This window comes from Hermetia illucens, chromosome 1 (genome assembly GCF_905115235.1).
Source record: "Hermetia illucens chromosome 1, iHerIll2.2.curated.20191125, whole genome shotgun sequence".
Classification (NCBI taxonomy): Eukaryota; Metazoa; Arthropoda; class Insecta; order Diptera; family Stratiomyidae; genus Hermetia; species Hermetia illucens.
This window is the reverse complement of record NC_051849.1, coordinates 62,299,114-62,325,081: the sequence shown is the minus strand read 5'-3', so window position 1 is coordinate 62,325,081 and position 25,968 is coordinate 62,299,114.

Here is a 25,968-nt window from a genome sequence, read left to right as displayed (position 1 = left end):
GGCCATTCTCAGAAACTACCAAACAGAAAAATCTGAAGAAAATCAGGAGGCTGCCACTATATGGTGCCTGGGCTCCGAAATACTTTCCATGCCGATATCTGTTTAAATAAAGTTAACAATAGTATATTACTACAATTTTTTGTAATTGGTTAGAAACACTCCTTAAGTTCATCCTAGTACCATGAAATTTTGCAGTGATATAGGCTATAATATGGAGCATGATCTTACCAAGCTTGGTGGAAATCGCACTATTACTATCAAAGTTATAATACCTCAAATTTGTTGCTTCTTTGAAAATTGAAGGCTATGAATGTCAATATCACCCGAAAGTGGATACTCTTACATAATATATGGATATATTATGTGCTACGGACTAAGAAATACACAAAACCTTTCGTACCTGAAGCGTCAAGCTTCCGGTTTCCCGACTGGTTTATTAATTTGTATGTGAATATCAATTATTCCAACGAGACATGTGACATGGACTTTGCGGGTAGTGCCTAATTCAGATAGATATAAGAAGTAAATCGGAAATATGGGTACGATCAATTTATATACGTGCCTATATGTGTACAGTATTCGGAAATAGGCAGTTTGTTTGTTTAGGGTGAGCGTAATATCTACGGCTGTAATATGTACGTATGTCTCGTAGTTTGGAATAATATCAAGGAGTATGTTGGATTTGTAGCTATATACGGATAGAAAAATGTGCGTTGAAATTTCTTAGATAAGATGAACACAAAACCTTTATACCCGAAGCGCGAGCTTCCGGTATTCCGACTTGTTTATATTTGATGTTGGTTAAATTGTTGGCATTTGCTAATAATATTAAACTCAGGGTATGAGGCGTATGAGGTTGACCATTATCAACACAGGGCTTTCCATCAAATGATTTATTTAAATCGCTTTCTAGAAAATAGAGGGCAATGGAATTTTTAGCTATATTACACGGAGCTGTCGTGCACTCGTCGCTCCTCACATCTTTTTCTTTTTGTTCAGCCATTAGTTCACGAGCGGGGTCGGCCTGTGGTGATCGGTTTCGTCATTTTATTTTGTAATCTTGAGACTTTTAAATCCCCATCCAGCATATCAAGCCATCATTGTTTTGGCCGGCTTTTTGGTTGCTTACCATTGCTTTCGATGTTCTGACCAATACTGGTTGTTGAATTCTCGTTAATGTAAATTACGTGACCACACCATCGAAAACGCCTCTCTTGCAGTTTTTCCACGATCAGTGCAAATCCATTCGATCGCGGATATTCTCATTTCAGACGTAATCAAAACGTGTCACGCCCCCAGTGCAATGCAACATCTTCGTTCCCATTACCACAAGACGCCGTTCATTGACCTTTATAGTCGGCCAATACTCATACTCATAGAGAGCGGCAGGCGGACGACATTGCAGTAAATTTTAGATTTAGGACGTGCACTGATACGTCGATCACAAAGAACACCAGTTGGGGAATGCCACTTCATCCAGGTTGCGTTAATGTGTGAAATAATTTCATTATGCAGTTCTCCATTGGCAGATAGCATTGACTCGAGATATTTAAATCGCTGAGTTCTGGCAATGGCAGTAACCTGCCCTTCGAGATATTTAAATCGCTGAGTTTTGGCAATGTCGGTAACCTGCCCTTCGAGATATTTAAATCGCTCGGTTCTGGCAATGGCAGTAAGCTGCCCAGAACTGAACGATTTCAATATCTCGGGTCAATGCTATAAGCCAATAGAGAACTACGTTATGCTCCTCACATAGGGAAACACAAAACCTTTTATACCTGAAGCGTCAAGCTTCCGGTTTCCCGACTTGTTTAAATTATTATAAAGAACATAACCGCATTTTGAATATATTTTTGTCTTACAATTATAATAGTTTATAATCAAACTGGAGTAATTTTTATTTAAATAGAATTTCGCTGTCGCTTTTCCAAGACGTATGGCCGCTTGAGGATGTCATCAGATGTGAGAAGTGTTGAAGTCAAGCGAAAATTTCACTCAAGCCATTTTGTATAAAATATATCGTGTGAAAATAAAGAGCCCATCCGCCCACGTTTTCGGTAAGGCGCCATCGTTTTGAAGGAGGAACCCGCAGGCCCAGTTAATCCAGTTGGGGGCAAAATTGTCGCTGGCAGGCGTCACGATGCACGCCACTAAATTTTATAATACTTTGGTCAGCCTGGACGAGGGCCATACTCATCGCCGACGTGCGAAGCGAGTGCTCCTAGACCCAGCTGAAGGATCAGCTCATCAGGCGCCCACCAATAAGTGAGACAGCTAAGTGGGATCGCTTGTTAACGGATCTGACGCTGGGCGACTGTACCACCAGCCAAGTGAGTCCATATCAAAGTCAGGCATATCCTGGTATCATCATTCGTTCGCGGAGCAGGCCATTAAATATATCTGCCCGTGTACTTTTCTCCCAACCCTAAAAAATGAGTTTTTTGGGGGAGGTGGCGACGTCCACCCGAAGCACAGCAACACGTCGCTTTACTGTATATAGCCCCTTTGGGAGGCGCAGTTATCTAATAGACACGAGTGAAGAGGTCTTGGTCCTCCCCGCCTCCAGATCCAACAGGCTTTCCCTTCAGTAGCTGAAATTAGCGGCAGCAAACTCCACGCTCATTACAACTTACGGCTACAGTCAAGTAGACGTCAGTCTTGGCTTGCGTAACACCTTTTCGTGGCGCTTCATTTTGGCTGACGACAGTGTCCCCATATTAGGCGTGAAAAAATTGCGAGAGAAACATCTTTGATGGTATGGTCAGGCAATTCCTGCTAACGAGAATTCACTTGCCAAGATTGGTCTGAACACCGAAGTCGATGGTAAACGACCAAAAGGCCGGCTTGATACGGTCGATGCTGATTTAAAAGCCTTAAGATTGTACCCAGATCAGGCATTCGATGGAGCTAAATGGCGAAACTGATCACCACAAGCCGAGTCTATTTGTGAACGGGACAAAGGCTGAAGAAAAGGAAGAAGACTTCCAGTGTCACTATGGGATGCTAATGAATATGCAACATAGGTCCATCATGGACCCCACAACCTCACTTAGGTCGCCAGGAAAAATTTCACCCAGCATTAATTTTATTGTTTTTGAAGGCATTGCCGATGCACATATTCGTGCACTTCCCCAAAAATTTCGCACCATCACTACCGCGCGTAGTCTTCCTGAACCAGTTAAGCATGATGTCCTACACCAGATCAATAGTACTGACTACCAAATTTTCCCGAAAATGTGCCGTTTATTTATTTATTTATTTAATTATTAAGCGGACAATAAACAGAAAAATTTCCAATTAAGTATTGCCCTCAGAAGGAGGAATAAGATAAGATCGTAATTTGTACTTGAAACTAAAGTGCGAAAGCGACATAGTCTCGGGATCAGGCAATGGAAATAGACTTCGAGCTCCCCGAAAGGGCACACCGAAAAGCGTTACCAGCGTTACCAGTATTGTATGACGCGTTAGGCAGACCGATATCAGCAGTCCATTAGGCCAGTAGAGAGTTTGAAGAGGGTGCAAAGATCGAGAAAGATTGTACGTTGTTGTAGGTAAGGGAGACGAAAGGTACGGTGGCGGGCGGGATAGTCAACACGGGATAGGTTCTCCTTAAAGAAGAGCGAGCGGGTGAATTCGCGCTGCATCTTCTCTAGGGCAAAACGTCACAATTACCGAATGGGGACCAACACGGAGTAATACTCAAGGATATTTCTCGCGCGGTAGTTAAAAAGCATTATGAAGGGTTGGACCGAGGTGAAATCAGTACAGGAACACAGTATGAAACTAGACACTTTGGAAGCACGGTTGGTGATATCGAAGTAGTGGCTGCTAAAACGGTGTTTATCATCGAAGACTACGCCCAGGTCGGAGATAGAGTTCAGATAGAACAGAGAGTTGGAGAAAGGAGTGGGAGCAAAGTTCGCCGTTGGACACCTACTTAGCATATAGCTAGCAGGGTAGCAGGGTATATGCAGACTTTCAAAAAGCAGTTGGCCATCTCCACTCCATCCATGGTCCCAAAGTCCAACGACGAATGACGACCTTCTCGAAATTATAGACGCCTAAATGTCCAGACGATTCCGGACCGGTAGCCTATTTCAATCATTCAAGACTTTGCGCATTATTTAGCAAAATGTTATGTTTTCTCGATATTCGATCTCGCCACATCAAATCTTAGTAGCTCCCAAAGATATTCCAAAGGCAGCAATTTGCACAGCTCTCGGTTTTGGTCTGTGCAATGCAGCGCAAACATTCCAGAGATTCATCCACCCTGCACTACGGAATTAGGACTTCTGCTTCGTTAAGATGGCATTCTCGTCGTATCTTCCACCAAGTCTGAGCATTTGGCACATCTCGACTGTTTTTTCCAACGTCTCCTTGAAAATGGCCTAATTCATAACGTTAAAAAGTGCAGATTTCTCTGGCAGTAGCTGAAACTTCTTCGCGATTCATCAACCCTCACGGCGTACAACCCGACCCAGACAAGGTGCAAGCAATCGCGAGACTTGCGCTGCCAAAAATGGTCAAAGGTGTTAGAAGATTTATGGGCATGGTAAAATTCCACCATCGATTCCCACCCAAAGCAGGTTACCGCCAAGTGTTAATTGCTGCCTTCCTGTCTAGTCCGATGGCCAAAGAATCGTGAGAGGTTCTGTGGTTTCCACAAGCTGTCCAAACATTTGAAACCACCAAGTAGCAGATGGCAGATGCTACAATTTTGGCATTTCCTTAACTAGATACATCTCTAGCTGTGTTCGTCGATGCCAGGCATTGCAGTAGGTGCTGCTCTTCGCCAGTTAGTGAACCAATGGTGGCAACCATTGGGTTTCTTCCCAAAACAATTGAATCCCGCACAACGGAATTGCAGCGCCTATGATCGTGAATTAGTAGCTGAGCTTCTTCCATTTACTGCAAGATCTCAAGAAACGGACTTTGCTCCTCGGATTCAAATGCCTGCTGAGAGATGCATGCCATCTGCAGTTCAATGGAATGCTATAACATTGGCATTGGACGCTGAACCATTCTGGCGCGCGTTCTACTTGCCCTCCATTCGTCCGTGAAAAGTTTGCTCGCAGTGTTGCTAATCTGGAGTATAGGGAGAGCCTACGATTGCCCGGCGGCCTGCTCTTCGGCAAGAGAGACAGACTTGGAGAGACCGGATTGTTCCGCCTGCTTGCGGGAGGCTGTTTTCAAATTGAGGCCGCCACTGCCGTAATGAGCGGCCAGCGGTCCACACCCCTGGGGAATTTGAAGTCTTCACCCGTATTCTGTTGAAGATTGATGCCACTCGGGGGCCGCTGCCGTCACCTTATCAGGGTCGCTATTAGAACACGCGTTCAGTTTGGATTTCGGTGGTAAGCCCAAGGTGTCCTTCTGCAAATTGAAATCTTTCCTCCAGAAGACAGACCGCAATTTGTAATTTGTAGTTCAAAGATCTTAGAGTTGTCTATTACGGTTTGACTATTACGGGTGAACAACCTGTAATATAAAGATTGATTCCTAGAACAAAGGGTAGAGAAAGTTCAGTGAATTTCCCGACTGTGAACTGTATTCCCCTTTTAACGTTAAAAGCCCAACTTCAAGTTCTTCCTGGAATGGAATCTAGAACTGCAACCCAGTAAATCAAGCAGGTGGCTTGAAGAAAGATGAGAACTAAAGGAACTCCCAGAGTAAATATAAAAATAAAAGACTTGTAAGCTGATCGAAACAAGACAGAAATTTGGGCCTGGGAAGAATAACTATTCCAAATTTCTTTTAAGAATCGTGGGATTCCCAAGTCCTAGATCCACTTAATGGCAGACCGGGCCAGTTGGACTACCTTGTAATCACTTCGGTCACGCTGCTCCAAGGGCAAAGGTAAGACAGCGTCTGATGAGTTGCCTCTGCCCTGGACGAAACCGCAAGTCATAACTATTCAATCCCAAAAAACTTCGATCAAATTAGCTTAAGATTATTCCCTCCGAAATGTTTGAAAAGAATGGTTGAGATTCATATCCACGAGAAGATTGTACCCGCTCAATGAATACCAACATGCCTACTGGAAAAATCCTGTGAGTCTCGTCTCCATCACCTGGTTTTGAAAACAGAGGACGCAACTCTGAAGGGGGAGTACATGATGAGGGTTTTCATAGATATTGTGGAGACTTTTGACTGTAAATCGAAAACGTGATATTATCAGAGAGCATGTTGTTGATATTACTTTAGTTAAGTGGATCCACGCTATGTTCACGCAATGGTTGCAGTTTGACAACAAAAGATTGCCCCCAAAAATATGTGCTACCGCTGCTTTTGTGGAACATATGAGCCAACTCACTGCTGTTTTAATTGCAAGAACTGCAAATATATGCCCAAGCAAAACCAAATGACGTGATTGTGCTAACTAGTCAGCGAAACCTCGGAACAGTGTGTGGAAACATATGATTTGATTGATAGTTGCTCCCTCAGGTATGGGGATTTAGTAAATTTAAAGAAAATCACAGTGAATATATAATATGCACCGCCACCATTTGGACGATGTTCCCTTATGTATGGTCAGTAAATGTGAAAAAAAAGTCTCCACTCTAACATCACCTCATTATGAAGAATAATATGGTTGTATATGATCGGTAAAGAAAAGGACTGGATGTGCTATTAGAAGAACTCATTCTCGCATTCTCATATATCTGTTTAGTAAAAAATTTAGATGGACAGATTAGCCTTAAGCGCGAGGAGACTGCAACTGACCAAAAAATGCATGGCAGGGTATATGAAGGGCTCCTAAAATGATGGGCGAAAAGCAGAATAGAGCACTCGAGCATCTTTAGAGAAACGGATGAGAAGTAGATCTCCTCTCTCGGTGAATATACAACCGTCTTTTAGACTGAAGTTGATATATACGGTTGCCCTTCACCCCTTGGTGGGGTATACCACATCAACCACACCTACGCGCGATCGCTCGCAATTACCCGAAATACGCAATTGTAGCCCCTACTTAATATGTGACCTATCCACTGCTACTTTCGTTTTAAACGTGCTTACGTAGCCTCTGGGAAGACCAAGCTCTTCGTTTGAGATAGTGTCAGGCCAGTGCGCTCCAATGACACGACGTAGACAGGTATTGACAAAATTTTGGAGCTTTGTAGGAGCTGGGCAACAGTGGAATTCACTTTCCACATGCTACTCCCATGTGGCAGCACAAAACAGTCACAACTTAATCTTGGTGTTGATATAACTGCACTTCTAGATTTTAGATAGGGCAGCGAGAGCGGATCTAGCGCTGTTAATGCAATGGTCGACATCCAGTTCGATGCCACTGTCGACAGAAACCACGATTCCTAGATATACAAATTGATCGACGCTTTCCGTTCTCCGGCTATTGATGCAAATAAGAAGCATGTAATGTCCTGTCAGACTGAGGACCTTGGTTTTGGTGGTATTTATCTTCAGTTCAATTCTACCTATCTATGTTTTCAAATCCGGAGCCACTTGGCTAGGGACTATGACCCAGTGAGAACGGTGAAAGAGCAAATAGATATCATCAGCGTAGTCGTTGTGTTTAAAGAAAGATAGCATCGTCCATCGAACTCCACGTTCTCCGGACAGGGCATCCGATAACAAAAAGAAATAAGTTTTCCCAAAATCGATGAAGAGTAGGTGAAGTGAAAATTTAAACTTCTCGCACTGTTCCAAAATGATCCGTAGGTTGTTGATGTGGTCAATCCAGGGGGATCGGGAGCGGAAACCATCCTACTCTGTGTCGATCAAGTTTTCAACGATTTCTTTGATGCCCCCAAAATTGTTTTAGCTATTATTTTTGTAACGGCAGGGAGCACGCAAGATATCTCTCCAATTGTCACACTCTCTGGAATTTTAACGGTCGTAACCTTCTTTCCCATTCTGAGAAAGGTCTCGGATTCCCAAGATTTTCATATAAATGAAAGTAGTAGATCTGCTGAAACTGCAGGTGAGCGATGAATAACTCTGCGGGGGGATCATCGAGCTAAACGGCTTTACTCCATTTGAGCGAATGAATAGCTGAAATTATTTCTCTTCTGCTGGGAGGAACACTCGCACGTAACGGTGATTAGTCATTTCATCAACAAGAGGCAAAATTTCACTATATGTGATACGTTTAAGAACCGTGAGGGATTGTTCTTTCCTCCTCCCCAGCTGCTCATCATCACAGAAGAGGAGTCGACCGTTAACGTTCCTCGCTGGACCATGGGAATGTTTGCGACCATATTCAAGCTCCTTCGTGAAGCAGTATACATTTCAGAAATCATTGCGTTTCGAGCGTCTCCCGCTACCTCGACCAGCGAAATAACTAATTCCCTTTTGTCACGCATCCTGTGGTGCACCGCTCAGGACTTCGTTCGGTCCGTTCATCGATCCATTTCCATAATTCCACAAGCTTGATCTTATGACGTTCCTTCGAGTCGTAACTAACGTGCCAATATCCCAATACTCCATATTCTTAGGTGGGTTACTCAGTGTGTCTGCCATCCGATCAGCAACATAGCTCTCCAACTGCCGAGTGCAACTGGACTATACAAACGGTCGATTTTGAATTTTAGGGGTCGCAGCCCTCCAAACAGGCGAGAAATGGCGAACGTAGCATGCAAGCGAACCATCAGATGATGATCCTTTTCGAGGCCAATGTCAGTGAGTCTCTTGTTATGCACATCCACCAGACATTCGTAAATATTCAGCTGATCGCGAAGCGGTCAATCTGATTGTTCGTTAGGTGTCGGTCAGTCGGAAGCCAACTGAACTTATGATAAATTCTGTACTCGAAAAATGTGCCACCAATGATGAGGCAATCAAAGCTGTAGAAATCCGTAAAACCTTACTCTCCCAGCTTATGTCGGGGCAAGGTGATTCAGATTCAGATCACACATCACGATCACAATGTCACCTTTAGGAAGCCGCTCCTGAACTGCATGTTGCAGTTCTGCATGATGCATCGATGCATCCTCTTTCGCTTTATCGGAAGTCTTCTTGGGCGCATTTGCCCCTTATCCCGGACCGAAATTTTGCATTCATAGTTGCATTCTGGTTCCCTGGTCGAGATGGCCCCCATTACCAAAACCGTCAGAACCCGTCACCATCAGCTCACTTGCCTTTCTAGAGTACACGATCTGATGTTTCGCAAAGCCGTGTTGCTCTTTTCCTATAAGGTGGCCGTAGTGCGCTATTAACCAGACATTGACATATTTCCCTAGGATTTTAGAATAGGAGGAGAGGGAAATATTACGGTAATTCCGACCATGATTGTAATGATAAATGAGTTGGACGTTTTTGCAATTTTTACTGCGTTATTGTCAACATCATCCCTGCAAATCCTTTCATAACATCAGTTTGATCCTAACTGACCACTAACGTCTACCAAATCATATCGGCCACAATCGATCTGTAATAATTTTAAAATTATTCGCCATGAGATTGGCCACATAAAGACAATCACAATATGTACTTAGCATTTGGGTTTATCCATGCTAACACTAATGATCACAACCTAATTAATCATGTTCATATGTAGTTCTCCAGCAGTAGAGTATGCTGACTTCACAGAGAGCATAATGCACTCCAAAATTACCTGAGAAAGCGGGAGGAAGCTAGTGAAATACAGGGCAGTGTTTTACATGCAAAAGACGAACTTTCAAAAGTGAAGACGCTAATGTACGACTGTTAGAAACCCAATTTTCTTTCGCTTGGATTATTCACCGTTACATGCCTATGTCACAATCGACATAGTATTTATCTGGATAAATAAATGAACAAATCTATTGAAATTTTGTAGCAGAAACTGCATTTATAATTCAAACAATATTTTTCAATTCCCTCAAGCTCTGCTATAAAGTTGCGAATTAACATTAATTGAATAGAATTATGTTAATTTAATTCATTCCAAATTTATGTGGACCAATTTCTCCGAGGATCCCAAATGAATAGGCCTCAACATTCTCAATTTTTCTCTAGCATAATTTACGAGCTGCTCTTCCTTGTCTGTAAGTTGTTTTCACTTTTAGCACATTTCAGAGCGGTGACATCTTTAGATTTCGCACGAATTTCAGTCGGTCGCAAGCCACATTATACTAATAAAGCGAACACTATCAGAATTTAAAAACAGACCATAAATATCTGAAGAAAGCATTTCCTCTTTTCGGCAGAGTTTAGATACCTAAGTAAGTGTAATGGCCTGGCCTGCAATTAAACGAGAGAAGTTTACAGAAATGAATGTATTTTATTGCACGGTTGTGTGAATTTTCTAAATGAAATTAAAACTTTTCACTGAAACTTCCGCTGCATATTTCTCATGATACGTTGAAAAGATGGCACTATCTGCAGGGGAATAGGAAAACGCCAAACATTTGGATAAGCGTGAGGAATATTCTTTGCTAATTAGTTAATTGGCGACCTTAAACCGCAACAGTTGGATGTTTGCATTTCAGTTTTTGCCTGGAAATTGTAAGATGTAATTTGAAATCTGAAAACTTTCGTTGTTTGGAGCGTGTGAGGTGTTGCGAAGAAAAAAGATATAAACCTGAAAAACCCACGTTTGTTCTCGGAATCCTAATGTTAGGTTACTTTCTCGAAACTTTCCCCGCTAAGTAATGCAGAGATGAACTTCGAAGATGAATGACCAAGGTAGAGACCGATGCGAAATATTTGAATTTTACGTCATTTTATTTTGATGCAACGCCAGAACTGTTCATTCGCGCAGCGCAGTGGTTTCTCCTCGACTCGCAGTCACGATTTTCAGGTGCCAATGTGCTAAACGGAGCGGTAAGAAGAAAAGTGTAAAATCTTACATCGAAGGTAATCAAATAGGATATATGCCAAGCAGAGGTACTCAACAGCAGTTGCAAACACGTTTTTCTTTTCTAATTATATTTTTATAAGAAGGCTTTTATATAAGGAGTTTATTTTTTTGTAAAAATTGCTACCAGGTATCCAAATTAGCCTTTTCAGTTATTGAACAATAAAAAGCGCAGTCAGTAATGCATCCTTCAGGATGTATCTGCTAGAATTTAATTCTTTATTTGTCATCATAGACTATTAAACATAGCATTTTTTAGTTTTGGCTAGAAGGTATATTAATCTGTGTGCTAAGAATTTCATAGTCAACTGGATGTGGACGCACAAAAATAACATTAGAAGAAAAATATTAGGAACTGTCTAATTTTCATAAGAATTTCTTCAGTAAGTCTATAAACTAAGACATGCGGTTTATTTACAAATTACCTGGTTATCCCCAGGGGGAAAACTGGGTTTACGTGAAGTTTCTCCTATACAGAGTGTCCGGTTTGCGATGGAAGACTTGTAATGGTCAGTGATACCACTTGTTTGGGGGGGGGGGGGGGGGGGGGGGGGAAATCGATCCATGGAATGACACTCTATTTTTTGCCGTTACAGAGTTATAGCGTCTTTCCCACCAAACCACACCTTTCCGCTCCCTCAATAATTTAATCTCAGCTTTGACGCCATTTCCAGAAATTACATAACATGGATATTTTTCGATTTACTGTCTGTCTGCCCGTCTACCTCCTTTTTTTCACGGTACACCAGTTTTCCTGCGGTTTCAACATTTCCACGACGATGTTCTGGGAGCTTAGGTTGGTTTTCAGGGAGTCTTCCAGACTCCTCCTCTCTGTCTCTCATCCAGCCTGAATTGGTGCAGATACTTCCTGTAACTACCATGTCCTGATAGGAATTGCGTCAGATGGTAGTTAATCTCGCCGTGTCGTCGCTGGATCCACTCCTCAATACGGGGAATCAAAGTGGAGGTCTAGCGACCTCCCACCCTTGCTGCCACTTCTCCAGCAACTCTCGCCTTGCCGCCTTTCGGTATTCTGCATCCTTTTTAGGAGGATTCATTTTCTTTTTCGCCTGCAGGCAGTGTGTGCCACTTGCCAGAATGTCTATTGGAATCATTCCAGCAATAACACACGCTGCATCACCTGATATTGTTCTGAAGGCGCTGCACATCTTTAGCGCCACTAAGCGGTAAGTCATATTTACCCTCCTCCGATTACTCTCACACGCTAGAGCTTCCTCCCAAACTGGTGCGGCATATAATAATGTGAAGTGAAGCACTCCGCCCACAATTAATCTGCGACTGCATCTTGGGCCTCCAATGTTAAGCGTCATCCGCGCTAATGATACGCTTATTTGCCGGTAATTGCCGCTTTCTCACAGGCATAGTCCAGGTGTCCCTTTTTTTTGTTTTTATACGTTGGAAGGTGGAAAGGTTCAAACCCTACCGCTGGCTCCTGCCATACGGTTATGTGAGACTTTTACTCACTAAAACCACCTCCTTCTCCTTCGCTTACCCCGCGGGACTGCCATTTCGGTATTACATCGCGGGGCAGGATCAGTTATGAATTGCGGCTTCTGTCGTTATTTGTCACTTTCCTCCGAAGCTCTTCCCTCCTCAGCAGATTGTGGATCGCCTTCATTAATTTTTCCACCGCCCTTCAAGATGTTTCAGAGGCTAGCATGTAGTCCACGATATTCTCGGGCGTCAACCGTGCCTCGGCGTCAGTTTCCGCCTCCGCTCTGTGTGCAGCAAGCCGCGGGCAGTTAAAAACAACATGCCATCGGAATCATCACGCATGTTGGGCAATGCGGGGAGTCATCACGCCCGAAGCGATAAAGGTATGCACGGTACCCTCCGTGTCCGCTTAGGAATTGAGTTAGGTGGTAACTAACCTCACCGTGTCTTCGCTTGGTCCATTTAGAGACATCTGGAATAATCCTGTGTATCCAGCGTCCTTTAGGTGAATCATCCCACCTTTTCTGCCATTCCAAAATAGAATCACTTCGTGCCAATTGCCGACGATTGGTATAAGACTCACCAATTGCATATGATTGGTCATACAGGCGTCGACCCTCATTCGCCAAGATGTCGATGGGGATCATGCCGGCTATCACACAAGCTGCTTCATCTAAAGTTGTACGGTAAGCGCATCACGTACGTAATGCGCTCAATCGGTATGGGGCTGCGATTTTTCTTCTGTTTGCTTCCATCTTCAAAGGCGATGGCCAGACTGGAGCTGCATGAAGCAAGATGGAGCTAACAACTCTCGAGATCAGGAGCCGACGGCTTTGCCTAGGACCACCTATATTTGGCAACATTCTTGCCAACAATGTAGCCACTCCGGAAGCCTTGGTTGCTAAATTTTCAAGATGAGACTTGAGTTTCAGTCTTTGGTCAACCATAACTCCTAAGTATTTAAGCGCTGGCTGCGACTGTATTATGTGGTCTCCAATCCTGATCTTTATCAAGGTCTGCTTTCTTCGTTTTATAATCAAAACTATCTCGGTTTTATGCTCCGCGAGTATCAGACCAGCTTCCTCTAGCCAACACCTGATTTCAAAAATTGCCTCGTTTGTGAGTACCTCGATCTCATCAATGTCTTGTGCCACGATACTCCCTCCGATATCGTCTGCGAAGCCAATGATTGTCACTCCTTTGGGTAGTTGCAACTTTAGAATTCCGTCATACATTATTATCCACTGGAGAGGACCGAGGACTGATCCTTGTGGAACCCCGCAGGTTGTTGTATACGTTTTAGGTCCATCGTCCGAATCGTAACACAATATCCTCCCCCGGAGAAATTCCATGACTATGCCCACCAGATATTTAGGAGCGCCCATTTTGGTTAAAGCCGCAATTATTTTGTTCCATTTTGCCGTATTAAAGGCATTCTTCACATCGAGAGTAACTACCGCGCAAGATTTATTGGCCTCCATTGCTTTTTCCGCAATTTCCGTCACCGTGCTGATGCCATTCACAGTAGATCTTGCCTTTCGGAGTCCGAACTGCCTGTCTGAGAGACCACCCTCCCTTTCTGTGATTGGTACAAGCCTATTGAAGATGACCCATTCGAAAAGTTTGCCGATGCCGTTTAGCAGGCATATAGGTCTATAAGACGAAGGATCACCCAAAGGTTTATTTGGCTTCGGGATTAGCACAAGCTTCTGTTTCCCCCACTCTTCCGGGAAAATCCCATCTTTGAGGCACGTGGTAAATGTTCCAGAGAACCACCTTGGAACTGTCTTGACGGCCACTGTCAGTGCTTTATTCGGAATGCCGTCTAAAGTCCAGGTGTCCCTTGAAATTGATTTTAGCGTCAATCATCACCCCTAGGTATTTAATAGTTGGTTTTGAAGTGATGACATGACCACCAACACGAATATTAACTTTTGTTCCGTAAGGTCAAGCTGAACCATCTCTAGCCACGCTTTTATAGCGCTAATGGTTTCGTTAGCGTACACTTCAACGTCTTCAGGCTGCTTTGCGACGACAACCACAGCTAGATCATCTGCAAAACCGATTATTGTGGCCTCCATTGACACGGGAAGGACCAGGACCCATTGTACATGACGTTCCACAGGAGAGGACCCAACGCTAAGCCCTGTGGTACTCTTGCGGTGACGGTGTACTGCTTGGATCCCTCATCCATGTCGAGTGTCCTCTCCGAAAGGTAACTGTCGAGGAGCTTAGTCAAATAACTAGAGACACCCATTTTAGCCAGTGAGCTTTTTATCCACTTCCAACTAGTGGAATTGAATACATTTTTTATGTCCAACGTCACCACGCACAGCAATTTTTAGACGACATCGCATTTCGAGCCGGCTTGAAAATTTGCGCAAGTTCACCTCAGTTACTGCAGGTATAGTGTATGACGTCCAATGCTTGCTTGTATTGTTTGTGGTCCCCTTTATCTGGGGGAAGAGCGCCATCACGATATCGAGCAGAAGATGCGAGCAGGTGAGTTGTGGTGTTCGCCCTCTCATCTTCTTCAAACCATCCTGTACGCTGTTCCCCAAGTGCTTTGGTCTGCCTCTAGGTAAAGTTCCTTGAAGCATTCTCGTTTGCTGGTCCGCACAGCCTGCTTAAGCCTATCTCCAAGGTTCACATATACTTGCCGTTTCTGGTCCAAGTCCCGCTCTTCCTCTAGATCGTCGGCAGATTATTCTAGCTCGAAAACATGCGATCCCCGCGGTATCTTCATTTCACCAATAGTTTGAGCGCCTTTTTGCGAGGACTCGCCGCCTCGGCATAGCAGCATCGCATGCTCTCGTTATGCGCCCCGTCATTTGCTTTACTTTTTCTGTAGCCGCACCACCTGGATTTTGGCCTCCCAATCGCATCTCTTTGAATATATCCTCTTTAAACTTTTTCACGGACCAGTCCTGGTTTCCAGCGGAAACGCACATCGCCGCATAGTCCATATTCGATCTGGAGGAAAATTGCGTGATGGTCACTGTAGAATTCCTGGAGGATGTTTTCTTTGCCCGGTTATTCACGGTTGGTCTTCTAGTGGGAGTTTCATGGTGGTTGTGGTTATGCCTACATCGTGGGTAGAGCTCCTTGGAGCTCAAGCGTGGAGTTGCGCTGTACAACTCGGGTGCCGTACCCCTTAGTTGCGGCAGAGGTGTTAGATAGGCTTCGCATCCACTGGTATGAATGCTGAGCCTGCACTCAGTATAAACCAGTACCGCTGCGCTAGTCATGAGCTTTCTGGTCCCAAAATCAATCCGTGTCCGAAGAGGACCGTGGGATTATGTCTACATGGCAGGTACTCACGTTAAACCCTCAGGACTCTCATCCGAGACTAGCATACCTAGCATTCCTTCGAATTCTACTATCGTCGCGCTTGGTGGAGCATAGCAACTATATATGAAGATGGCAGCTATTTTTGCCCTGAAGAATTCAACTTCTGGAAATTCTATCACTTCTTGAAAGGCTTGACTTCCACACGCCCATATTGCCGCCTTGCCAGTTACATCTGCAGTGCAAGCACCACTCTTATTAATGCGGTAAGGCTCGCTGATTATGGCAGCTTCGATTCCCTTCTCATAGATGGTTTACGAGAGAAGGTCTTGCGCTGCCTCGCAGTGGTTGAGGTTGATTTGTATCAGCCTCAATTCTTTACTGCATTTAAGGCTCTCCTAAACACTGGGCATATGCTCCTGCCTGCAACGTGCCGACAAAGGACGCCCGTTCTCTCCTTGCAAAACATACATTCAGGCTCAGCCCTGCACTCCCTGAACATACTTTTTTACCTGTCACGGTCACCGGTGCATTTCGCCGCTGTGTGGCCAAATTCCAGGCAGCGCTTGAGAGTTACCTGCTTTCTGGGTCGGCAAACGACCCAACCTATTTTTATTTTACCAGCCGCCAGCAGTTTGAACACTGCTTCAGCTGGTAAGCTTGCAGTTGGCGTTTGTGTGCCTTCGTATGCCTTCCTCAGTCCCCTGATTGCAGAATCTTGCAAGCCAAGTGCTCCAAACTGCTTTTCTAAGGCGTCACGGATATCCTCTCCGGTCGTGATTTCATCGATGTCCTTACATTGCATAACAATCTCCTACTTTCTGGCCCGTACTTGTGCTTCTCCTCCTAAGGATTTCTCCACCTTGCAAGGAAATTTTCTACCGTTTTGCCCGGAGACTTCCTCAACTCCAGCAGCAAATCTCCTTTTTGGGAGCGTCTGATCCGGCTAACGTTTTCTCCAAGGTCCATCAGCTCAGGATCGGATTTGGCCATCCTGACAATATCGGCGTAAGTTATATCAGCTTCTTTGGAGATGATAATTAATTCGAGCCGTAATCTTCTTTTATGCGTCGCATTTTTCTTTCCGCCAACCTTAGTCCATGCTTCCTTAATTCCTTTTTGTAGCTTTACTTCCCTTGGACGTCTGCCTGTCTGTCCATCTGCATGTCTGTCTGTCTGTTTATCAACAGACGGACACGAATTTTCCTCGGAGACGGTTATTATGTAGTCATGTGGTGTATCAAGGGTTAGTACTTTTAGTTTTGACATTTAATGGAAAGGTGGGGGACTTCGGGGGGTCGAAAGTGATCATTAACCTAACGAACGCATTCTCAGAGACTGTCCATCCGAAAAATCTGAAAAAATCAAGAGGCTGTCTCTAGGCTCCGAAAAACCCTCCATACCGATATCTGTTCAAATGAAGTTGATAATAGTATATTACTACAATTTTTAGTTATTGGCTGCGGAATCCCCTTAACTTTATCCTAGAACCACGAAATTTTGCAGCAATGTAGATTATGATCCTACTACGTTTGGTGGAAATTTCACTGTTACTGACAAAGTTCTAATAGGTGAAAGGTTTCGCTTGTTTGCAAATTCAAGACTGAATGTCAATATCACCCGAAGGTGGATATACATATATTTCGTGTTAGATACTAATGGGACAAATCCACACTCAAATGTCTTTATAAAAGAATTACAACAAACCTTTCATACCTGAAGCGTGTAACTTCCGGTTTTTCGAACTGTTTTTTTTTATTTTATTTTTTATCTCAAATTTCAGAATTGTGTTTTCATCCCAATTTCAATATGCATGCAACTGTACTTTAAACTTACAAACCTGCTAAATTGATAAAAGTTGCCTAATAATCTTATTTTTCAAATGATATATAACAATAACGAACTCAATCATGGAAAATTTAGGAATATTACGCATTAAATTGTAGCAAACGTCATCTTGACATGAATCAAACTTACTTGAATATGGTAGTTCCAGCGTTTTGGCGCATTAATGTTCCATTGTTTCCATTTAAAACTAGCAGTTTCAGTGAATTTGCTCCATATCAAGATGACGCTTTCTCCCCTTTTCCCCACCCCAAGGACTTCCCGACACGCTAGCACCCCTCCTCCACTGTTCTGCGCCTGGAACTCTTGAGCCACACATCGGTCATCTTGGTATAGTGGACATCACTCTAACGCGTAGCGAGTTGTAGCCTTTCCTTAATGTGTGATCTCTCCACTGCCACTTCCGCTTTCTTATCAACACGCCCGCGGATGACTTGCCTGTTGGTAGATGAAGTTCTTCATTCAAATGTCGACGAATACTTGGAGGTTTTGAGTAATAGTGATGATCACTTTTCATCTGTTAACAACACAAAAAAACATTGACACATAACGGCTTCAAGTTCGTCGTGGAGATGAGATAACTGGATTTCCAAATTCAATCTGCGACGTCAAATTGTGTGGCATCGTTGGCAGAAACACTGCTTCAGAGATTCGTAAACTGGCCAACTCATTTGATGTTCCGCCTTTTAATGTAAATAGGAAGAATGCGATGACGGGTCTGGTGAGCTGAGTGAGAACTTTAGCTTGGACTCTATTTGACTCTCTCTCTCTAAACACAGAGCCATTTTGCCAAGATGACCCAGGAGACCAAACAGATATCATCAGCGTAGTCGGGGCATGTGAGGAGAGATGCCATGGTCCATTGAATTCCTCCACATCCTACGAATAGGACAGCAAGAAGAACGTCATCGATAACAAGATTGATTTCCTCTTCCTGGTGACAAACTACAACCCTAGTGGGCTCTGCTTTCGGCCACAAACTCCTCTAAGATTTTACCTCGGCACAGCACGTGACATTTTTCTTATTATATTCGCTCTGATAAAATCCATTACTTTCTCTGAATCCTGCGTGGTGCATCTACAAGCTCGGTGTAAATTTTCTCCAGATTTGCGGGACCAACTCCAAATACACATTTGGGAAGTTTCCTATCTCCATCTGAACGTCGGGTGTATACTGCGAGACCTCAGAAAAGAGACTAAGGATAAATATATCCCGGCAATTTCCGCATGAAATTATTTTAAACCGTTCACGCAGCCAAGCATACGGAACCGGATAATCACCACAAATATTTCAGTGCGTCAATGACCGTAGACATTAACTCTTGGACCAGACAATGCATCGCATGCCACATGTGCAAAACTACAAAACAAGTGGGGGGAGAAATAGGTGTGTTGCATTTGTCCACTAAGCGCTTTCGTACAATCCATCTCGACTTCATTGACTCCTTGCGAAGCTCGCACGGTTTCCAGTATTGGCTCATAATCAGCAATAAATTCACGTGGCAGCCAAAGGCGATTCCTCTAGGAGACTTTCTGCACCCTCTTGTGCCGAAGTCTTTCGTCGAGGGTTTATTCCTCGCGTCGGTGGGCTGGCAGTTATAATCAGCGACCAGAGAATGCAGTTCAAGTCCTATCTATTATTGTCTTAGGCAAATTCTTTGGCGATAACGACGTATCACCCGCAATCCAATTGAATGCTTGAAAGATGGCGTAGGATGCTGAAAGCCGCTATAGTGACCCAAGACAACCCTTCTTGGTTCCCAGTTCTGTCATTTGTTCTACTTGGGGAAAGAATTTCCTGCAAATCCCGCGGAGGTGGTATACGGGGAGAAACTGTAGCAACATTAGGTTGAGCCTATGCACTACTGGATTTTTGCGTCTGCTCAAGGACGTAGTGCGAAAGTCGAAGCTACCACCACGCGCCACCCACGTGAAAAACAGGGCTAGAATACCCATTAAATTCAGCACGCGCGTCCTAATTTGGACGGACGCTATTTTGACATGTGGCAGTCGAGCTGAGAAATACATGCGCCTGGCTCCTCGTCGAAACCATTTTGGCTGGAGGATGGAATTGGAGTGTATGGTGGAGCGAGCAATTTTCATAATGAGTGAACGCTATGACCATGACAGTTTAAAAGGATAACATGGTTCAAGGGAGAAGATCTGATCTCTACGTAACATCTTTCTCTATACCGAAAGTCTTCCTTTGCACTTATAACTGCACAATTCTTACGCTCTTTACTTTATGACAGATTCTCGTAGCCAAAATATGGGAAAAACCGCAGAGCACGTCTTGCGGTCGTTGTTGTCGCATTAATTACCACTGGACTGACCAGAATACAAAAGAACAGAAGGTTACTCATTACAGTGACCTACTACCTCACTTATCTTAGGTCCAAAATATCTAGCCGATAGCGCCACGGCTCTCGCTCAACTTGTAGAAGGTGAGTTTCCTGGCAACTCTCGATACATTTCAAAAGCCAGTCAGTGTCCGTGTACGATCTTACCGTTGTACCGTAAGCCCATGAGTCCACCACCGAAGGGTTCGATCTTTTTATTGTTTACTTTGCCCTTTTATGATATGTTATTAAATTTTATAATTTTTATAATTTATAGCTTCATTTGTAGTTTCGGCATTTTTACTATTGACTTTGCGGTTCGGGTTTCTTTACATTTTCATGCTGAATTGATTGTTCACTTGGTTTCGATTATGAATTATATGAAAAGTTAGAGCTCGCTAAATGAATATATCGAGAAGATACGAAAGCGGGTAGGGGATCTTGAGGACCATGATTCTTTTTCACCATAGTAAGAAAGAAGCATGGAGTCACCATACAATCCACTATTGTGAGTATTTACTTCCTCGATCGCGGACCTCTAATATGCGGTGAATTATGCTTCTTCACGTTGAACCTAAGGATCAGGAGTCCCCATTCACGTAAAAGATTGATGCAGCATTTTGTTAAGCCGAATATATGGCGGATGTCAAATAAAAGTACTTTCCGAAGCAGATCAGTTTTGACATTGATCGCGAGGTCGAAAGAGTTTAATTACTTCAAGTACTCGTCCTCAGTAACTACTCAACTGAAATATTTGAAAATTAAGGTGGTTCCTGCACATGGTATCTAGGCCTCAAAATACCTTACGTTACGATATCTGCTCAAATAAATAAATTACTAATGCTTGCTTAGTTTCCACCCACAATCGGTGGCTTATTATCAACAGTTAGTGATATTGCTCAAAGATCAGAATATTTCGGCTTTGCAACAGTATTAGGTGGCTTTATTTTAGAAATTTTCGATTTGGATTCGAAAATGCAAAAGCTCAAGATGGCCCATAAATCATTTACTGCCTTCACTGCTTCCGATTTCAGAACAGTAGAAACAAGTTGTAGGAGCACTGAGCTAGGTTAATAACCGAATTACTGATGATAGTGCACATACGAGTACGAGTCTATGTTCTTTTATTATTTTAAGCATCTTCCAGCAGCTCTTCCGATTTTCACTTTCCATTGATTTCAGGTGTTGTTTTTTCTCCCGGCCTCCAGCTCTTCTTTAGATCAACCATTATTAACTGCAACCGGCCACTACCAACAGACATTGCTGCAAATTTATTATTGACTTTTTGATTATTTGAAAGTTTCCAAATTTTTAGCTAATTCTTCGTGTTTCCATTGATAAAACCGCACTTAATTTTTACTTGTACAACAAGTCTTTCATGAATTCAGCAAACGTTTTTCATTCCCGACTGAAGTTACTTTTAATTCGATATTTTACGGTGAAAATGTGTGAAATTATTATTCATTAAGAAAACATGTGATTTCCATGTGTTAGTTTTCTCTATAATTCTTTTTCTTGACATGAAAGTTTACCCGCGATAATGAATTGAGATTGGATGTTTTGGCAGAGAAATCATGTAATGATTTTTCATTGTTAATGAAATGATTGAGATGATAACTCCTTTTGAACAAGCACGCCCAGGAATACTGAGCTTGATACCCACCTGTAAAAACTCACTTCAAGTTGCTATTACTTTGGATACGTAAATATTTATTTTTATGTCAATGCGTTTAAACTGACTGAAAAAAAACGTAAGAAAGTGCTGATTGCTCACGCATTTCTGCAATCAAAATTAATGCAAATAAGCCATGCGTATAGGCGATTATAGTGCGGAGAAAATTTAATTCTTCGCCAAAATATGGGAAAGTTATTTATTTATCTTTATTTTGGGTGCAGTGTGTTAAATACCCGTAATACCATATAATATGACAGAGTTGAATTATTAGATACTTGAAATGCCCGCTCAATAGTATTCTCGACTGATTTTTAGTTTCCCATTCAACCAGCGCAAACTTAATCCAAGGAGCTAAAGCGTAATCCTTAATTTTGTAGTGTAAAGAGTAGATTCCGTCTTGACAGTCGCCAGCGGGACACAGACTGTACCCGTCGAAGGCCGGCCAAAGTCTGGATTCACGTAGTCTGACAGCAGGGTAGCACCTGCATACGCGGTACTTTGAATCCTAATAAGCTTCGTTCTATTAAACCTTTTGTTCAAAGCCTACCACCATACAACAGAGCCGTACGTTAGGACGAGACGTACCACAGCTGTGTACATTCAGAGAACCATCCTCGGCCTGAGACCCCATTTCATTGCAAAATTTGTCGGTGTTGAAGGCTATACCATATATCAACTTTCAATTTAGCTGCGGATCCAGGATTAAACCCAGATACTTTACATTAAAGGCAAAACTAATTTTTGTTCATTTAGCCGCGGCGGGTGGAATTCGGGTAACGTTGTCTTGGTGGTGAATAGCATCAGTTCTGTTTCGGTTGAGTTTATGCCGAGTCGGCATCTTTCGGCCACCAGGCACGCCTTTCTCAACGCTCCTTCCATGACGTCACTCATAATGGAGGGAAACATTCCTGACAATAATATCATTTGTCGGCATACGTCACCACTTTCACCCGCTTCTGTCCAAAATTTGCAAATTTTCGTCCATCACCACTAGAGCACCGGAAACATGGCGCAACCCGGGGGCGTGCCTCCTCATTGTCTCCATAACCGTCCTTAAGTGGGTGTCCAGGAAGCGCTCTTCAACACGGAAGAAATAAGGCTGATTGGTAGAAAGTCATTCGCGGACCTATGGCGGAGTCTGCCCGCTAGTTATGAAAACCGCTCGTGCACATGTCGAACACTCTGGTACGTATCCCAAAAAGATCCACCTACAGCATCTGTCGCATGACTGGCATTATACCATCTGGACCGGGATATTTATATGCAGAGAAGCTGTTTATAGCCCAGCCGATCTTATCCTCGATAATTACGGATTTGATAGTCTAGCAGGCTGGGGCGACTGCATACCCTCCAAATAAGGATTCACAATCCTCCTCGATGACGGAAAAGGGCTTCTTAACCAACAGCTCCAGAGGTTCACCTGGAGATTCATTCCAGATACCTTGCGACTTCTTAGAAAAAGGATAGGTTGCTATGTTCCTTGGACATAATCTTACTGAGCCTTACAGATTCGCTGGTGCTTTCAGTGTTCTGACAATAGTCCTTGATTGCCAACTTATACTTCTTCAGTCAATCTTTGTATGGTTACCAAAATATGTACGCCTGTAACAGACGTAGACGAACTCCCTTGTCAGCTTCCTGAGGCTGGATAGATCTTTATTCCACCAAGGTGATAGTGTATTTAGCAGGGCACGACAGTTTAAAGGCGGTATTGGATGCCTTTTCTAGGGTCCCGACCTTTGACTGCAGTTCGTCTTTCGTGACAATCTTATCAGTTTTCGCAATGGACAGTTTGTTGTTGTTAACTTGACCAAGTCGATCTTCTAGGGGTCTGTGAAAAGTTTGGCGAGTTCTGCGGCGAAATCTAGACTGAAAAGCATCTGACTGCGATCTGCGAAAGATGTCTGGCCAGATTCTCTCTAATTCTCCACCCTAAGAATCCCGTTTTCAGTTAGTAGGTTGATATCATTGGTGTACTGTCCCTAATACCGACAAATTTGTACATACCGAAAAATTTGTATTGACAATAAAATCACAGTATGCCCTGCATTAGCGACGCTACCTATCAACAGGTTGGCTTTCTTTGTTGCTATGGTGATCGCAAAATGTTGCTGTTCTTCTGGCGGAGCTGATCGGTCATGAACCATGTAACATACAAGTTCTCTGCCCCCGCTTACCCAATTTGACAACGGCTAGGTCGCTGAAACTCAGATCCGGACAGACCCTTCCTCGCGAGGGTACATATTCTTAGTCTGTCTTCATCAGCGTCTCCAGTGCTGCGGAATCAATTATAATATATGCTCTGGAGTCCTTTAATGGTTCGGTCGCCTGCGATCCAGGGCTCCTGTACTAGCGCGATGTCAATGTATTCCTCTAGGAGGAAGACTAGCAAATTAGGCGAGACGCACTTCGAGTGCTACAGATTTAAATCGATGATCTGCTTGCGTAGAGGGCTCGTCAGTTCCCGTCAAATCGGCGATCCTCATCTACTCCAACAGCTCATTGGTGCCGTCGATTGAATCCAGGTCGTCGTGCAGTTTTGCAGACCGGAACACTTTTACCTTTGCGTTGCTGACCCCGAACCGCACTTTATAGTTTACCTTTTCCAGTGCCTCCAGGCACTTTCGGTTTATACGGAGCAATCTGGAGTTCCTCTTCCTTGATAACTACCCATCGTCCACGGAAATCTTAGGGTTTTGAAACGCAGGAATTGGACGAGTTTCTTCTTATCCACGCGGTCCTTCGGAAACCAGATGCGAGCGACCAGTCTCGTGGGAATCTGGTCATTGAGGTTAACTTCGACTCTTATGCCAATCATGCGTCCCTGATCTTACGACCAGGCCAGCTTTGTACCATAGGTCTTGCCCCTACAAACTTTCCAGGTAATATTATCCTTGCCCATACGAATTAGGTGACCTAATCAGCGCATAAGTTGCTCTGTTTGTGCCGGATTTTATCCAAAACTAATGGTATTGGTGCTGTTCATAAATTCCATCATTATATAGACTATCCTCCATCCTGCAATAGGGGACAAGAAATTCTTTGGAAAATTCTTCTCTCGAACGCAGCTAAGAGTCTTTCTCAATAAGAACTTCGAAGAATTCATTTGAACTGGCAAGTATATCTTCTCATGGTGTGAGACCTTTGATCCAACTTTAAACGAAACAGTTTTTATACTTGAAAAAGGCTCTGTCAATAGCCGTGCACAAGTTTCTTCACCTCCTCCAATAGCTGGTGACTTTCGATCCTCAATACTTTGCCTCGCCTTTCAGCAGCCTTATATTTGTAACTAGTTTATATGTACATATCGGGTTGCCCTTTCCGTGATATTAATATCGTCAGCCTAAGCAATCTTTGGCTGAATAGATTAAGTTGTATGTCCAGAAAGCTTTTCTTCTGAAATCGAAAACAAACGAACGCTACGCATGCCACGAACCCTTATCGCAAGTGGGTCTCCAAAGAAAATTCCGATTTAAAACATGTCAACCGATGTTGAGGCTGTTGGCATAGATCGTTCACCAAGTTGTTGGTTACTGATCTTCTTGGAAGTCTTATTTAGAGGAAGCGAAGCAAACTTGTGATTGATCTGCGAACCACTCCGTAGGTCATGCGGACGTCCACAACTCTCACCAAACCGTCGTGACCTTTGATGACGTTAACGATTCTTCTGAGAGACCATTTCAATGGGGGCGGTTGTTATCCTTAATGAGAAACATTGTCTCAGAAATGATGATTGATACATTGACTCTGCCCTTTGTGTCTGTGTTGCAGCTGGTTGAAACTCCATTGATTATCACGCAAGAAGTCTATTTTTAACTGGAAGATGATCTTCCGACGAGCAACGAGCGTACTATTTCACTATGCAGCGTGGAGATCCACAATGGTCATGAGAGGTTCTCCAATTACTGACGTTAGTGCTGTTAAATCGCTTAGATTTCCTGACATTCGAGTAATTGGTCTGTAGCTCCTCCGAGGTGAGATGTGTTGCAATCAATGTATGTCCGACTCGATGTTTGGCTGCCCTCACTGCCGCCTCCCATAGGCCTCCAAAGTGCGAGATGATATAAAGTGGAAGTCTATGTTACCGGCACTGCAAGTGGAGTTAATGTGTTTCCGGGATTGATCTGCACCCATTATGTTTTAAATGTCGCTAAACTGAACCTTGCACCAACGAAATTGGTTGCACAATCGAAGTTTATGTGTGTACAATGACAAAGCAACAGAAGACAGCGATTTGTCTGGGCGTTTTCCTCTTAGTTTGTAATGAGTTGCGATGGGTACGCTGAAATCCGAGCTGGTTAGACAGGATGGCTTGCCAAGTTATCCAGCTTCAGGATTTGTGGGTTCGCTATTGTGCATTGGACGCCGTGCTGAACAATAAATCGGGCAAGCGTTTTTCCTTGCACCGGCCAACAGGCTTGCCTAGATTCGTGTGTCCACGGATATTGTCCGTAAATGTATGATCATAACGCAAGATGGTAGGATGTTTTGCCTCCACTGATAACTGTGGAGCTTGTAGACGTTCTTCTACCCTGAGAAGGTTTTGTTCGTCAACGTAGGGGCTTAGA